The sequence below is a fragment of the Ictidomys tridecemlineatus genome, chromosome 15 (assembly GCF_052094955.1).
Source record: "Ictidomys tridecemlineatus isolate mIctTri1 chromosome 15, mIctTri1.hap1, whole genome shotgun sequence".
In the NCBI taxonomy this organism is placed as follows: domain Eukaryota; kingdom Metazoa; phylum Chordata; class Mammalia; order Rodentia; family Sciuridae; genus Ictidomys; species Ictidomys tridecemlineatus.
In genome coordinates, this window is record NC_135491.1 from 43146141 (window position 1) to 43164457 (window position 18317).

At 39.3% G+C, this 18317-nt stretch overlaps 1 protein-coding gene across 1 annotated transcript in view; it reads left to right on the plus strand.

Moving 5' to 3' along the window:
• Positions 1–18317, plus strand: part of LOC101959769 (uncharacterized) — a 38140-nt gene that overhangs the window by 17754 nt on the left and 2069 nt on the right. The window lies entirely within an intron of this gene.

An 18317-nucleotide genomic window follows, 5' to 3' on the forward strand; every position in this document is an offset into this window, starting at 1 on the left:
AGCAGAGTGTATGAGCTGTGGAAGACTGCTTCCTGCCCCGAGGAGAATTCTTTGGAGGCTCCTGAGCCTCACACTCCCGGCAGAGATCAGCATCTTCCAGGCCCTAGAGGTGTGTTGATGGAATTTCTCCAGAGCAGATAACACCCACCAAAGCTCCTAAGTCCTGGTCAGACCTAAGTCCCAGTCCTGGAACCCCCCTCACAGAACTCAGCCGCAGCCTCTCCCTAGGAGTGAATTGAGCTGATATGTCCAGACAAAACTGCAATCAGCAGTATTTCCCAAACCATCCCGCCTTATGCTAGTGAGAAGGGAAGCTGAGAGCTGTTTCAATCAACTTGGGTTTTAGGCCACTCCACCTGGCAGCTCGATGAGCAAGCAACACAAAAAGAGGAAGGGGTTAAACTCTAGCCCTTGCATGTCTCTGTCTCTGTCTCTGTCTCTCTTTCCCCCCATAGTGCAAGAAGAAATGGAAAGAAGGATAATCGGGCATAAGCAGCAACCATCCATCCTTGTCTACTGTTTTGACAACCTCAGTGAAGAATTCTTTCATTTTTCATTAATGGTCATTAATATTTATTTTTAGTGTTCTTGCCACACTGATTAGTTTGTAGATACACATACGTATTTCTTTTTTCTTCTTCTTAGCATTTTTTATGAGAGTTATTTTTCCTTGTCTTTTGAGGGTTAGGGTTTTGATTTGTTGATCTTGTTTTTGTTTCTCTTTGTTTCTCTTTCTCTCCTTCTTCCACTAACAACCAAATTGTCTTGTTCTCTCTTTCTCTCTCCCTTTGCTTTTCCTGTTTTTATCCTCTTTTTTTAAAGCCAACCCTTTTAGCATCTCTTCTGCATTCTCACTCTTCATATTATGAACATTCTAAACTTCCTTATAAGCCCTACCACATATTCTTTTCTCTTAACTGATTTTTTACCATCCTTTAGAACGATTTGATATGTAACTTACATCCCCACCACTCATATTTTTGCAGTTACTAGCATTGTGCATGACAGAGATGACACCTGTTGTTTACTTTAATGCTAGATCTAGTTCACCATATTTGTGTTTGCTATTGGCAATTGCTGACACCACCATTCCTGGTTTTGTGGCAATTAGTGTTGTGAATGTCATAGTGCATACCAGATATTTATTTTGATGTTGTATACTGTTTGCATCCATTGTTACTATTGTTTGTTTCCCCCTTTTCTGTGAGGTGCTGGTAATTTACAGGAAAACTACCCATTCTCAGGGTAGAAACTCTCCTGCTAAACTAAACCCAGCCAAAAGACAATGCACCTTGCTCCACATACAAATTAACCACTCTCAAACTTCAGCTATACTTTAATACAAGAAATTGAAGAAATAAAATCCCCTAGTGACCCAGACCCAAGTAGGAATGGCCTCAGGTCCCACACATGGATATCTACTCCCACAGGGGAAAAAAACACAAAGAAAATTAACACAAAGACTGTGAATACCACACCTATGAAATGTTTCAACCTAGACCACTCTAGGACACTTTGGCAAAAGAAAGATGTGCCCTAAAAAGATCTACACATAGAGTGGAAGAAAAATCCATCCCAACAGATGCATAAACCCAACACAGGAATACAAAAAAATATGAAAAAACAAGGTAGCATGACACCACCCTAAATTTGTAATTTATCAGCTACTTCAAATAGTTTGAATGGATGAAATATCAGCTAAAGAATTCAAAAGTGATTATAAAAATGATCAATGAATTCCAAGAGAACACAGAAAAATAAGGAATTCAATAGAGGTCATCAATGAGAGATTCAATAAAGAAATGAATACAAAGCAGTTAAAAGTCTCTCTCAGAGAATAGATCATTCTGAAGAAAGAATCTCAGACCTAGAAGACAAAGATGGCTTGCCTTGATCATTCAGACACTATTAAAGAAAATAAATAACCATGACTAGATTATACAAGAACTTCAGAACAACTTAAGAGACCAAATATAAGAATCACTGGAGTTGAAGAGGGTTGTAAGATGCAGGTTAATGGAATGGGTAACCTCCTCAGGGAAATAAAAACAGAAAATTTTCCAAAACTTGAGAAAAGGATGGACATTCAGATACAGGAACCCCAAATAGACAAGATCAAAAATGAATCACTCCACAACACATTATAATTAAAATGGTTAACATACCAAACAAAGATAGAATTTCAAAAGCCTTGAGAGAAAATGTCACAGGTCAAATTTAAACAAGTCAAACAGAATTACAAAAAGAAAATAGCAGTCAGCCAAGATTAGTGTATCTAACAGAGCTATCTTCCAGAATCAAAGGTGAAAAAAGAAAAAAAAAAAACCTTCCTAGATAAGCAGAAACAAAATGAATGCATATCGACTGAGTCAGCACTGCAGAAAATGCCTAAAGAAATATTTCACAGAGAAGAATTCAAAAACAAGCTCCAGAGCTCATAAATGAACAAATCTCATTTTAAGGGTAATTAAGCAAATGAGAAACAGGACCACATTAAACATTAGAAATAAATCAAATATTAGCAGGAACTAATAAACACTTCTCTATAATAACATGAACATAAATGGTCTCAACTTACCAGTTAAAAGACATAGACTGGCAGAATGATTGGAAAAACAAAATCTAACTATCTTATTTGCAAGAGACATACTTTACAGGCAAAGACAGCCATAGGCCAAAAGTGAAAGGATAGAAATTAATATATTATGCAAAGTAGCTACTCTGTATTCAAAAAAGCAGACATAAGCCAAAATGAATCAGTAAGAGACAAAGAAGGTAACTTTATATGGGAAAAGGGAATAATCTAACAAGAAAATATAATGCTAGCAAATAATTATGCCCCAAACGTTGGTAAACCTAATTATATAAAAAAAGACACTATTCAAAGACTCAGCTAAACCCCACTACTACAATGATAATAGGTGATTTCAACACACCTTTCTCACTGATAGGTCATCTAAACATAAACTTAGTAAAGCCTCTTTGGACCTGAAAAATATTGTAAATCAAATGGACTTAACAGATATGGATAGAATATTTTATCAAACATCTAAATACACTTTCTTCTCAGTGCTCCATGGAGCCTTCCCCAAAATAGATCATATTTTAGGTCACAAAGGAACTGTTAGCAAATACAAGTAGACATAATTCCTTGCATCTTATTGAATCATAATAGAATGAAATTAGAAACCAACACAAAAAATCCCTACAAAAACTATATAAACACATGGAAATTGAAAAATCACTTTGAATGATGAACAAGTGATAGAAGAAATTAGGGGAGAAATGTAAAAGTTCTTAGAATGGAACAAGAATAGTGACACAACAAACTGGAACCTGTGGGACACTATAAAGGTGGTTTTTAAAGGAAAGTTTATTGCTATGAGTGTTCACATAAGAAAATCAGAAAGATTCCAAATAAACAAACTAATGATGCATCTCAAGGCCCATGAAAAAGAAGAATAAACCAATTCCAAAACCAGTAGAAGGAAGAGAATAAAATCAGAGCCAAAATTAATGAAATTGAGAATAAAAAAAAATCAACAAAATGAAAGGGTTTGTTCTTTCAAAAGATAAATGAGATTAATAAAACCTTAGCCAAATTAACCAAAAGAAAAAGAAGACTCAATAAAATTAGAAATGAAAAAGGAGGAACCACCACAGACATCACAGAAATCCAGAGAATTATTAGGAACTATTTTGAAAACTTATACACCAATAAATTGGAAAACCTAGAAGAAATGGATACCCTTTTTAGACATATACAACCTACCCAAATTAAATCAAGAGGACATAGAAAACCTGAGCAGACCAATGGCAATTGGCAATGACAGAGAAGCAGTAATAGAAAGTCTTTCAACAAAGAAAAGCCCAGGACCAAAGAAAAGCCCAAGAATTCAGCTGGATTCTCATCTGAATTCTACCAGACCTTTATAGAAGAACTAATGCCACTAGTCCTCAAATGATTCCATGAAATAGAAAGGAGTGGAACACTTTCAAATTTATTGTATGAAGCCAATATCACACTCATGCCAAAACCAGATAAGGCCACATCAAGGAAAGAATACTACAGAACAATATCCCTGATGAACTTAGATGTAAGCATCCTTAATAAAATATTAGGATTGTGGGGGAATCCAAGATGGCGGGCTAGAGGGAGGCTGCAATCTGTGTCTCCGAGACCTGGGATTCAAGTAGTGGGAATACTGTATCTCTGCGAGTTATTAGAGGACCCCTGACAGCTGCTCTGGCACAGATATCCAGGCCTCAGTGTCAGCACAGGACTCCCAACCACTCGTCCACGCAGGTCCTTCAGGTGTTCAAGTAGGACCCCGGCGTTAGTACTCATGCAGGAATTCCAGACACCACTCCCATGTGGACCTCCATCTACCAACGTGGGGCTCCTCCAGTCACCTCCATCTTGGGGCATTGCAACCACCCCCACAGTCCCCTACACATGGTAGCCTGCACCTGGGGACATTGCACTGGGGCAGGTGACAGATGCCAGCCACAATACTGCATGCCATAGAGCTACATCTCTGAACACACTGCTCAATGCCACCACCAAACCCCACCACACATGGCACCCCATTGCTGAAAGTAGCTGTCTCCATCTTGGGACACCTTTATCGCCATCTTTAGTTGGGGCAACTCCCAACTTGGAACACCAGCCAAGGCTTAGAAACACTATCAGGGTACCAAATGTCCCCAACTCCCCCCACTCCCTGGCAGCCACTAACCCAGCACAGTGCCTGCAGCTATGTGGCCAATCCGTAGCTTGCAAAACCAGGTCACAAAACCGGGTACTGAACTACCCAATAGAAAACAGCTTTCCATGACAGGTGTGCAGCCCCCAGAGTGCAGCCCACAACAACTCTGGAGAGAAAGGTTCCTGACTAGGAAGTAGAAAGGGAAGGGGTGAGTGAGTTTAGAGACTAAATTAGAGACCAGGAATTGTGAAGTCTACAGGCAATATAAAGAAATAAGACCAGGCACCCATATCACACAAGTGGGCCCCAAAGGAGATCCTTGAGTGCAGTCTCCTATCAGGGACCAGCAAGTATTATACCCCACCTCCAGGAGCCCTGCACCTAAAACCAACCCTCCCACTCTAATAACCCTCACTATCCTGAGGGTGGAGATACCAGCAAACCACAGACAACCCCACCTATTGGATAACAAGGGAAGCTGGAAAGATTCTGATCTCCAACAAAAACAATCCTTGTATTTTCCTTGGAAAGTTCTCTCTCTCTCTCTCTCTCTCTCTCTCTCTCTCTCTCTCTCTCTCTCTCTCTCTCTCTCTCTCTCTCTCTCTCTCTCTCTCTCTCTCTCTCTCTCTCTCTCTCTCTCTCTCTCTCTCTCTCTCTCATCCCATCCTCACACCCCCAACATTTGTGAAACCAAGTATTTTTCATGAATTAGGCTACTAAGGACTGGGATGTTTGAATAGTATATTACACTGGTGTTCTATATTCTTTTATCTCCTATTTTTACATTTTTTATTTTTCTTAATATTTATATTTGTTTGTTTGTTGTACTCTACTGTCTTCCCACTTACTTGTATCCCCCCAAATCACTTTCTCTCTCTTCTCCTGCTACTAACCAACTTTTTAAATTCTTCTATCACACGTTCTAAGATCTAATAACTCTATATCCTCACCTCCTACCCCCTCAACATCTCATCCTACACCCCACTCCCAGTTCTTTGTCCCCCATTAGAAACTATAGACCCTTTTGCAAACCTACTGTTTATATTGTAGTTAATAATTGAACTTGCCATTTCCGTATATTGAGACAAAACCGTAAACATCTTAAAATAGCAGCTATTTGGTTTAAGGTTGTATATTGTTTGTATTGAGATCTGTTCACATTGTTCTCCCCATAAAAGGAGAAGTTTGGGAAACCTGCAGAGACACTTTAAGCCTACAGGGTAAAAATGGTAAGGCCTCGGATCTGCAGTGCTAGAAGGGAAGACACACAAATAACATGAAATAAAAAAGGGAAGAAAGTGCCCCTCAAACAAACCAAGATAATACATTATTAGAATCCATGGCCAGCATAACAGAAGAAATGACAGAGAAGGAGTTCAGAATGTACATAATTATGTTTTCTAAATTAAAGTGTGCTATAAGAGAAATAATACAGGCAGCAAAAGATTATTTCAGTAAAGAGCTACATAAGCAAATACAGGAAGCAAAAGATTACCTCAATAAGGAGATAGAGGATCTGAAAACAAACAAAACAGAAATCCTTAAAATGAAAGAAACAATACACCAAATTAAAATGTCAACAGAATGCATCACCAACAGATTAGATCACTTGGAAGACAGGACCTCAGACAATGAGACAAAATATATAATCTTGAAAAGAATGTTGACCACACAGTGAAGATGGTAAGAAACATGATCAGAACATTCAAGCATTATGGGATAACATAAAAAGACCAAACTTAAGAATCATTGGGATAGGGGAAGGCATAGAATTCCAAACCAAAGGAATCAACAATCTATTCAATGAAATAATATCAGAAATTTTTCCAAACATGAAGAATAAATTGGAAAATCAAATACAAGAGGCTTACGGGACACTAAATATACAAAATCAAACAGATCCACACCAAGACACATTATAATGAAAATGCCTAGCACACAGAATAAGGAGCAAATTTTAAAAGACACAAGAAAAAGCAATCAGATTATATATAGGAGGGAAACCAATTAGGATATCTGCAGATTTTTCAACCCAGACCCTGAAAGCTAGAAGATCCTGGAACAGGGCTGGGGTTGTGGCTCAGTGGTAGAGTGCTCACCTACCACGTGCAAGGCACTGGATTTGATCCACAGAACCACATAAAAATAAATAAATAAAATAAAGGTTAAAAAAGAAGAAGAAGATGATCCTGGAACAACATATACCAAGTTCTACAAGAAAATGGATGCCAAACAAGAATCTTATATCTAGCAAAATTAAGCTTTATATTTGATGACAAAATAAAAACCTTCCATGATAAACAAAAGTTAAAAGAATTTACAACAAGAAATCCTTCATTACAGAACATCCTCAGCAAAATATTCCACCAGGAGGAAACAAAAAACAACAATCAAAATCAGCAAAGGGAGGTATTAAAGGAAAATACTAATCAAAGGAGAAACCAAGTCAAGTTAAATACCAAAAATAAACAAATGTGTCCAGGAAAACAAATCATGACTTAATAATAACTATGAATGTTAATGGCCTAAAATCACCAATCAAAAGACATAGAATGGCAGAACGGATTAAGAAAAAAATAGACCCAACAATATGCTGCCTTCAAGAGACTCATATTATAGGAAAAGACATCCATAGACTGAAGGTGAAAGGTTGGGAAAGAACATATCACTCACATGTACAGCAGAAACAAGCAGGGGTTTCCATCCTCATACCAAATAAAGTAGACTTCAAGCCAAAGTTAATCAAAAGGAATAAAGAAGGACATTTCATACTGCTTAAGGGAACCATATATCAACAAGATGTCCCAAAATCTCTGGGACACTATGAGGGCAGTACTAAGAGGAAAGTTCATTGCATGGAGTTCATTCCTTAAAAGAAGAAAAAGTCAACAAATAAATGACTTAATATTACATCTCAAAGTCCTGGAAAAAGAACAGATCAACACCAAAAGAAGTAGAAGACAGGAAATAATTAAAATCAGAGCTGAAATCAATGAAATTGAAACAAAAGAAACAATTGAAAAAATTGACAAAACAAAAAGTTGGTTCTTTGAAAAAAATAAATAAAATTGATAAACCTTTAGCCATGCTAATGAAGAGAAGGAGAAAGAAAACTCAAATTACTAACATCTGTGAGGGAAAAGGAAATATCATAACGGACACTACAGAAATTCAGAGATACTTATAAATTATTTTGAAAATTTGTACTCCAACAAAATAGAAAATATCAAAGGCATCAACAAATTTCTAGAGTCATATGACCTGCCCAAACTGAACCAGGATGATTATACACAAGTTAAACAGATCAATTTCAAGCAATGAAATAGAAGATACCTTCAAAAGCCTACCAACCAAGAAAAGCCCAGATAGATACACAGCTGAGTTACACAAGACCTTCAAAGAAGAACTAATACCAATACTCCTCAAATAATTTCATAAAATAGAAAAAGAGGGAACACTTTCAAACTCATTCTATGGGGCCAATATCACCCTGATTCCAAAACCAGATAAAGACACATCAAAGAAAGAAAACTTCAGACCAGTATCTCTAATGAACATAGATACAAAAATTCTCAATAAAATTCTGGCAAATCAAATACAAAAACATATCAAAAAGATCAGGCACCACAATCAGTGAGGTTCGTCTCAGGGATGCAAGGTTGATTCAACATATGGAAATCAATAAATGTAATTCATCACGTCAATGGACTTAAAGATAAGAATCATATGATCATCTCAATAGATGCAGAAAAAGCATTCAACAAAATACAGCACCACTCCATGTTTAAAACATCTAGGGATAACATATCTCAACACTGTAAAAGCTATCTATACTAAGCCCCAGGCCAACATCATTCTAAATGGAGAACAAAGAAATCAGAAAAACAATTCCATGTACCATGGCCTCGCCTCCAACAATTAAAGTACCTAGGAATAAATCTAATCAAAAAGGTGAAAGACCTCTTTGATGAAAACTACAGAACATTAAAGAAAGAAATCAAAGAAGACACAAGAAGACGAAAAGATCTGGGTTCATGGATAGGTAAAATTAATATTGTTAAAATGGTCATACTACCAAAAGCAATATACAGATTCAATTCAATTGCATCAAAACACCAATGACATTATTCCTACAACTAGGGGGAAAAAAACAGTTCTAAAATTCATTTGGAAGAATAAAAGGCCCAGAATAGCAATTCTAAGGGAAAAAAAAAAAAGGAATGCTGGAGGCATCCCAATGCCTTTCTTCAAATTATACTCCAGAGTTATAATAACAAAAACTGCATGGTGCTATCATGAAAACAGACACATAGACCAATATTACAAAATAGAAGACACGGAGACAAACCCACACAGATATGGTCATCTGATCCTTGACAAAGTTGCCAAAAACATACATTGGAGAAAAGACAAACTTTTTAACTAACAGTGCTAGGGAAACTGGTTATCTGTGATGGTTTAAATATAAGGTGCCAGTTGGGCACAGTAGCATGTGTCTGTAATCCCAGCAGCTGGGAAGTCTGAAGCAGGAGGATCTCAGATTCAAAGCCAGCCTCAGCAACAGGGAAGCACCAAGCAACTCAGTGAAACACTGTCTCTAAATAAAATACAAAATAGGGCTGGGGATGTGGCTCGGTGGTCAAGTGCCCCTGAGTTAAATTCCTGATACCCAGAAGCAAAAAAACAATAAATATGAGGTGTCCCCCAAAAGCTCATATATGAGACAATTTAAGAACGTTTAGAGGTGAAATGATTAGGTTATGAGAGACTTAACCTAATCAGTGCATTAATCCACTGATAGGGATTAATTGGTGGTAACTATGGACAGGTAGGGGGTGGCTAGAGGAGGTCAGTCATTGGAAGCTTGGCTTTAGGGGTTGTATTTTGTCTCTAGGCAAGTGGACTCCACCCCCTTTCTCTCTTCTTCCTGATGGTCATGTCCTGAGCTACTTTCCCCCTTCATACCCTTCCACCATGATGTTCTACCTCACCTCACGCACAGGGCAATAGAGTCAGCCATCTATGGACTAAGACCTCTGAAACTGTGATCCAAATAAACTTTTCCTTCTCTAGAATTGTTCTCATCAGGGCTTTTGCTCACAGCAGCAAAACATTATCCATATGTAGAAATCAGCTTGAAGTAGATCAAAGATCTAGGAATCAGACCAGAAACAATGCAACTCCTAGAAGAAAACATAGGGTCAACACTCTAACAGACAAGCATAGGAAAAGAACTTCTCTATAAGACCCCAAAAGCTCAGGAAATAATGCCAAGATTTAATAAACGGATGGCTTCAAATTTAAAAGCTTCCACAGAGCAAAGAAAACAATGAAGAATGTGAAGATAGAACGGGAAAAATTATTTGCTAGCTACTCTTCTGACAGAGAATTAATATCCAGGATATATAAAGAACCAAAAGAAAATTTCCAAAAAACCCAATTAATATATGGGCAAATGAACTAAACAGATACTTCTCAAAAGAAGAAATACAAATGGCCAACAAATATATAAAAAATGTTCATTAGCAATTAGGGCAATGCATATCAAAATTACACTGAGATTTCATCTCACTCCAGTTAGAATGGCAACCATCGGAATACAACAATAATAAATGGTGGAGAGGACATGGAGAAGAAGGAAACTTTCATGTGGTTTTTGGAATTATAAAATCATACAACTACTATGAAAATCAGTATGGAGGTTCCTCAAAGTATGAGGAATGGAACCACCATGTAACCCAGCTATAATACTACTCCTTGGTATTTATCCTAAAAAGTTAAAGCCATCATACTGTGGCAATACATGCATACCCATGTTTAAAGCAGCACAATTCACAATAACCAAACTATGGAGCCAGTGTAGGTATCCGTCAATGGATGAATGTAGTATATCTACACAGTGGAGTTCTAGCAGCCATAAAGAAGAATGAAATTATGTCATTTGCAGGAAAATGGATAGAACGTTAGACCCTTATATTAAGCAAAATAAGCCAAATTCAAAGAAAGCCAAGGGTTGTATGTTTTCTCTCATTATGTGGAAGCTAGAGAAGAAAACGGGAAAGAAAGGGCAGAGGGATCTCATGAAAATTGAAGTGAGACCAGAAAAGTAGAGGAAAGGGACCAGGCGGAGGGAGGAGAGGAGGGGAATGGGAAATACTGAGGAATGATATTGGCCAAGTTATATTGTTATGTTACGTGAATGTATGAGGATGTAACAACAAATCTCACCATGATGTACAACTATAATGCACAAATAAAAAAATATGGAAAATAATAAAATAGTAATCAAAAAAAGAGAGAGAGAAACTAGGGTTGGGTAGAGGAGGAGAAAGAAATTGACCTCTTTTTTTAACCTTTCTATCTTGTGTTCATTTTGATTATTTTCATTTCTTAAAAATATAAGAATTTTTCCAAAAAAATGTATGTGCAAAACAATACAGGCAATTGCCATATGATCAGACTTGCATGATTTTTTCTTTAATATTTATTTTTTAATTGTAGTTGGACACAATACTTTTATTTTATTTATTTTTATATGGTGCTGAGGTTCGAACCCAGGACCTCACATGTGCTAGGAGAATGCTCTACCACTGAGCCACAACCCCAGCCCCTCAGGCTGACGTTCTGACTATTTTTGTTGTTGTTGTTGTTGTTTTTAAATGGCATGTGCATTTAAAGAAATTCTGTTTCTTTCATTTCAGATTCTCCTCATAGTAGCAATCGCCTGTTTTGTCTCCGGCAAAGCCCACGAGACATATATAGCAATCACAATTCAGGAAGCCTGCATCGTCCTTGTTTTCATTCTAGTATATGTGGTAACCCTTCATCACTTGCTGGTCTTTTTACATTGGCCTTTATTTGTAAGTGTTCATTTTCATAATTCAAGCATAAGCTTTGCCCTCGGCCCCGAGAGTAAAGGCCCTCCTCAAGGCAAAAACAACAGAGCTTTCTCTCTAGACAAGGACATTAGCAGAGCTACGACAGTGAGGGTGTTGCCCTGGTCCCAGAGGAGAAACCAGCCTAGTGCGCAGAAAGGTTCTTGGGACTCCTCTGCCACAGGAAAGCCAACGCCACCCACGCCTACTTTCAGAGTATAAAACCCATCTCGTTAACATACCAAACACATGGTGCTTTGGAGCTCGTCCTAAATGAAAAATTTAAGTAGCACATTCAGTAGGTAAACACACTGCTCACCCACTGCTTGTGAACATGGCAGAATTGTAGAAAGTCCTTCAGAAAACCCTGCAAGATCACAGGAATCAATCTTTCTGAGGGTGTTAGAGGTTCACACTTGCCAAGTGGGGAGTTATCCAGAAAAGGTCACTCTGCACGCACTCCTTCGGTTGTTCTTCCCAGACTCATGTTCTTTACCGACTGAAAAATTCCTGAAGCTAGTTAGTTGGGTCTCAGACTGCAGAGGCAGGTCTAGGTGTCGTCAATGGATCAATGTCCAGAGGTAGTCGTGGATCCTGTTCCTAAACTTGCCCCCTTAATAGCTATGTGATCTTTCACCTCCAATAGCTATGTGATCTTTAGCCTCCGATTCCCCATCTAAGAGATGCAGAAGCAGAAAGTGTGATGAAAGTAACTACCTCACAGTGTTCCTATAACATTTCAATGTGTGTAGAGCTGGCACAGTAGTTGACACAAAGTACACATCAATATGAGCTGTTCCAAAAAAGAAGACCAACCCAATCCACCCATCAGGTGGTTGGAGGCTTTTGTCACTCCATCGTGCACAGTGAACAATCCTGGCTTGGAGCCCACACCTCACTTCCTCATAGCACATTGTTCTGACCTTAAAGTAGGATTGGTTGCTGTTGAACTAAAACTCAAATATTTTCTTCAAATGCATGAGGGGTTTTCTGAAAAGGCTGCTGAGCTTACTCTGTCCCACAGAGTACCAAGCAACAGGAAGCAGACAAAGCAAAATATGAGCAACTTTATTTGGACATTGGAAGACCCTTAGTTATGGAGAGCTATAACCATGGAGAGGTTTCTGAGGGGAAACTAAAATCTCTGTCCATGGAAATTGTCAAGAAGGGAAGGTAAAGTAACCATTTTTGAGCACATACCATGTGCCAGATACTTCTTCCTATATTGCCTTATTTAATTCTCACAACAACCCAGTGAGGATGTGGTCACCCCCCACCCCCATTTAATAGATGAGAAAATTAAAGACATGGAGTTGCCCAAGGTCATGTGTGGGTGCGTTGAAACTCACTTTAAAGCCCAGGGCTGTCTGTCTCTAAAGCCCAGACTCTTCCCAGACTTGATGGTTTCTCTAGCTCCATCCTGCCTAACGCCTCCTTAAGGCAAGGAACTCCATGAGACTGTATTTTCCCCTCATCCTCAGATTCTCTAAATTCTCTCTCTGTATCTTCTCCTGTTTCCTCATGTTTTTCTTGAAACGTGGAGCCAAAGGTGAATCGATTACCCTGCACTGTCAGCTGTAGTCAGGAGGACCAGAGCCCACCGAGAAAAGGATTCACTCAGCCTAATCTACTGCCACAAAACAGGAGAGCTATTCATGGCCAGCCTGGGCAACTTAGGGAGACCTTGCCTATTAAAAATAATTTGGAGAGCTGGAGAGGGTCATGAGACATCAGGGTCCGGGGCCAACATTCAGGAAGTATCCCAGACAGGCCAGATAGAGGTAGGGTCTCTGGGGGTGAACCGTGTCATGTCTCCTCACAGTGATCACAGGGAGCTCACATCAGCGCTCATAGAATCACAGTCTTGGATCAACTTCAGTAAAGCCAGGTCCCCTTGCCTCATCTGTCTAGAGTACGAGAATCCTCCTTTCTTTGAAGATGGCTATGAGAGTCCAGATTTTGATTCAGAGCCCCTGCCTTTTTCTTGCTACTCTTCTCTAAGGCACAGGCTAGGGTCATAGCATATAGATATGCCTGGTGAGCTCTCAAAAGCTTCAGAGTGGAGCAACTGTCTTACCAAGAAGATGGCCCAGTTCTGATGCTCCACTAACTCATCTCGTGTGTACTGAGCAAGCACGCAGTTGGTTAGAGGGTAAGTGATCTGACTGATTTGGGAGTGCTTAAAGACCCATCAAAAAAGGACCCAAACTCTCCTATCTGGTCTCTTCCTTTCTAATCTTCCCTTTTGGATTCCATGAGATGTAATATTTGTACATACCCATTTCTCAGGGGACAGGTAGCTACCGCTTGGTAATAATAGGGAGGCCTTGGCCCAGCAGGTAAAGTGCTGGTGTAGTGAGGGGTGTTGGTGCTAGAAGGTGATGACTTGGTACTTAGGTGGACTTGGAAATGGGTTGACCTTAAGCTGCAGGAATCACTTGGGATCTTGCCACGAGATCAGTACAGGAAGCCACAGAACCCTCAACCTGCTTCATACTGGAACGGTTTTCTGGGCTCTGCACGGGCTCATCGGCCAACAAGAGTCACCCAATACTCGTGGTTGCCACTTCCTTTCAGCCTTTCTTTCCCAGGAAAATAGTTTCATTCCCAGGAGGTAGGATTAGGGTAAGTGGTGATTTCTAATACCAGGGTAGAGTTCCTTGTTTCCCTGTTCTCATTCTTATCTGGCAAAGGACTGAGGATAAAGGTCCCCACCAGGAAGACCGAAAGTCTAACACATCAGGGCTTTAGATCCTCAGCGGGGCAGCTTCAATACTGAATTCAGATACAGGTGGTCTGCTGAGATCTGTGGACTCTGGGATTACATTTTGCCAGGACCACCTTCTGGACAGTCTCACACTAAGTCTGAGTTTATCTGCATTTTTTAATAAGTCTGTGCCAGGGACCCTGACACCATGGGGAGGTATCATTTTGAGGGTTATCAACTTTACCTATCATGGTCTCTGGTCATCTGCCAATATAGCCAACAAAAGTATTGTCTTCCGAGTAGCCCTTTTTTAAACATTTCTCTGCTGTCAAAAGTATTACTCAGGATGGTCAGAAAAACTGAGTTCCAGTCAAGGAGATGTTTTTGCCAATAGAAAGCAATTCTTTTTTTAAAAAAAGAATATAATCAACATAAATTAAAGCCCTATAGAAGTGATGATTCCAAAACTATCTGCAACATCTTCCCATTTATAAGAAACAGCATCCACTTTAGAATGTCCCCTTCAGCAGGGCCTGGTTGTATATGCCTGTAATCCCCATGACTCAGGAGGCTAAGATGGGAAGATCACAAGTTCAAGGTTACCCTTAGTAACTTAGTGAGACACTCAGCAATTCAGTAAGAACCTATCTCAAAATTAAAAATAAAACAGCCTGGGAATGTAGCTGGGTTGTAGAGTGCCCCTGGGTTCAATCCCCTGTAACAGAAAAAAAAATAAATTTAAAGTAGAATGTCCCTTCAAATAAGTTTATTGTAAAACAACAATTTTGGTGATTTCTGGTCAGCTTCTGTCATGTGTTTGGAGAACTCTGGGAGTAAATGAAACCAACAAAAGTTGCCGTAAGTTATTGTTATTGTTTGTAAATTCCTATTGCAAATTCCACATTTTGTAAAACAAATTATAAGTGTTTAAATTTGTTTCTGATATTCAGTGATTTTTAAAAATAAGCATTCAATATTAAAGCATATTTTTTCTTTCCTAGTTACAATTTTATGCAATTTTGTATATCTCAGAGGCTGATCTGGGAGATTCATCTGGAAAATAATAGTCAAGTAGTAAACCTACTTCTCATTGTAGTCAGAGGACACCATTTGAGTCAATAGGATATTTGGGGGAAAATGAAAAAGATAATGAGTAAGGACAGCAGCCAGGGAAACCTGAAGTCCTGCAGCACGTGGCTGGGTCCAGCTGCAATCGTAGCCCAGCCATCAGGCAGAACACATCTGTCTGTCTGTCCATATGAGGCCAATAAGGTGGTCTGTGTCTAAGGCAAAGGGAGGAAGATGGTTGATAAGGTGGCCTTGGGCACTGGAGTCAAACTGCTGAGGGTCCTAGCTACTGGCTGGCTCAGCCATCCTTGGGCAAGTTGCTTACCCATCTTTAAATTGGGGATAATAAGAGTTGTTGTGAGAATCAAATGAAAACACATATTGACAACTTGGCACAATGCATGACACATAGTAAGTGCTCAATAAACATGAGCTACAGTAGCAAGCTACAAGGCGACTCGGAGTTGTGAGAGACAGTTCAGGACAGTACTTCTTTGTGAGCAGGGACCAGAGCAAATTATTGTGTCCAGTCGTCTACTGAGGAGATAGGACACGGAGTCAAAGATTAGCTGGGCCTAGTCTGTGGCTGGTTTATTTTATATTACTATTATATCATTATTAATGTGCTTTCATCCAAATTCTTAATGATCCTGGACCATGGCTGGTTCATTGGGATTTTTAAAAGTTCACACTCTGCTTCTTAGTTGTAAGCGTTCTCATTTGCATCTTTGAACATTTTGGTTAACACAGCCCTCAAGTGCTAAGCCTTCTGCACCGCTGTCAACTCTGTGCCTGCTTCAATTAGGCCTACCCACTGTAGGCAGACTTCTCACTTAGCCTGCAGAACCCTACCGGGACTTGCTCTTTCCAGAGGCAAGTCATGTTCCATGATAGAGGTCCTGGCTCACCAACCTCAATAGGAAGAAAGTTTACTACTGTGAACATTTGGGGGGCAGATGTCAGGAATCCATATTCTGATGCACTCCCACTACCTACTAGAGTCCTATTATCAGATGTTTTCAGATTCGTTATTCCATTTAATCCTCAGATCAATCCAATGATGATTCCCATATTAAATTATCAAATTGGCAGAGGGGAGACAAAACTTGCTCCAAGTCACACATAAGAAATGACAGGCCAGAAGAGTTCAGCAACAAAAACTCTCTCAACTTATTTGTTCCATACATTTTGACCTCCCAGACCCATTCCACAGAAAATGTCAAAAGTGGATTAAAACCAGTCATGGTGGCACATGCCTGTAATCCCAGTGACCCGGGAGACTGAAACAGGAGGATTATAAATTAAGAGGCCAGCCTCAACAACTTAGTGAGGCCTAAGCTACTTAGCAAGACCATGTCTCAAAATAAAAATTGAAAAGGGCTGTGATTGTGGCTCAGTGTTTAAGCTCCTCTGGGTTCAATCCCTGTTATCAAAAAAAAAAAAAAATTAGATACGATACTACACTTTTAGTTTAGGTCTCTGATCAGAGGCAACAGTGAGCTGAGTTCTGTTATTTAATATTAGGCAACTTAATAATCTTCTCTAAGCCTCCTTTATGTTTACTGTAAAATGGGGGTCATAATATTATTGACTTTGGAGGCTGCTTTTTGATGGTTAAGTGAGAAAATGACTGGAAAATGCTTGGCACACTGATGAGCTTCATTCGTAACATCCTGATCCCATACACCAAATGGCAGGGCTCCTGTCTTCTGTTTGAGCACTAGAATGCTCTATTGCCATTCAGGCCATCCATATTTCAAATATTCAAATTAGGTATCTGGGCCATCGGGTGATTCTAGCACCCCAGGCTTTGGCCCCTACTCACACACGCGTGCCACTGGCTGGTGTTACTTAGCCATGGAAGTGCAACATCTGCTCACACTGCCCTGGCTCACCAACCTCAATAGGAAGAACACCTGGAGTTTGTTCATCCTCACCCTTTCTTTCAGCATACAAAGAGGTAGGTTGAACTATCAGTTCAAGAACTCAATACTGAAATCCAGAATAAAGCCTCGAAGCCCAGAATGGTGGTGCAGGCCTGTAATCCTAGTGGCTGAGGAGGCTGAGAGAGGAGGTCAAAGCCAGCCTCAACAACAGCAAGGCCTAGCAACTCAGTGAGACCCTGTCTCTCAGTAAAATAAAAAATAGGGCTGGAGATGTGGCTCAGTGGTCGGGTGTCCCTGAGTTCAATCCCTGGTACAAAAAAAAAAAAAAAAAAAAAATCCTCAAAGAACCTGCAGATGTGGGGGCAGACAATTCTGGTCACCTCTCAGGAAAGCGCAAAGTCAGCATCAAAGCCATTCACTCCAGAAAATCAGTCCTGGTCCTTAGAGGAGTTCACACATTCTCAGAGCATGTAAACTTAAAAAGCATTGAAGATTTAGGAGTGGAATCCAGTCAGTAAAGTGATAATCTAAAATTATACTTCTCCTCCAATATTATTTTTACATTAAAACAAATGTGTTATAAATAGCATACTATATTATAAGACTTCAGAAAATCATATTGAGGCAGTGCCAATTTGGGCTAGCCCCTAGACCATTAGTTTTTTTTTTTTTAATATTTTTTTTTTAGTTGTGGTTGGACACAATAACTTTATTATTTATTTATTTATTTATATGTAGTGCTTTGGATCAGACCCATTGGCTTGCACATGCTAGGTGAGCCCTCTACCGCTGAGTCACAACCCCAGCCCCAGACAATTAGGTTTTTTTTTTTTAATAGTTGTAGATGGACAGAATGCCTTTATTTTATTTGTTAATTTTTATGTGGTGCTGAGGATTGAACCCAGTGCCTCACACATGCTAGGCAAGCACTTTGCCACTGAGCTACAATCCCCATTAGGTTTTTAATGCTCACTTTCCTATGCACTTTAAGTTGTTGGTAGTGGTGGATTTTTTAATGGTGTTCCAAAAGGAACCCATCTCTGGAAAGTCCCTAAACAAGACAAAATATTAC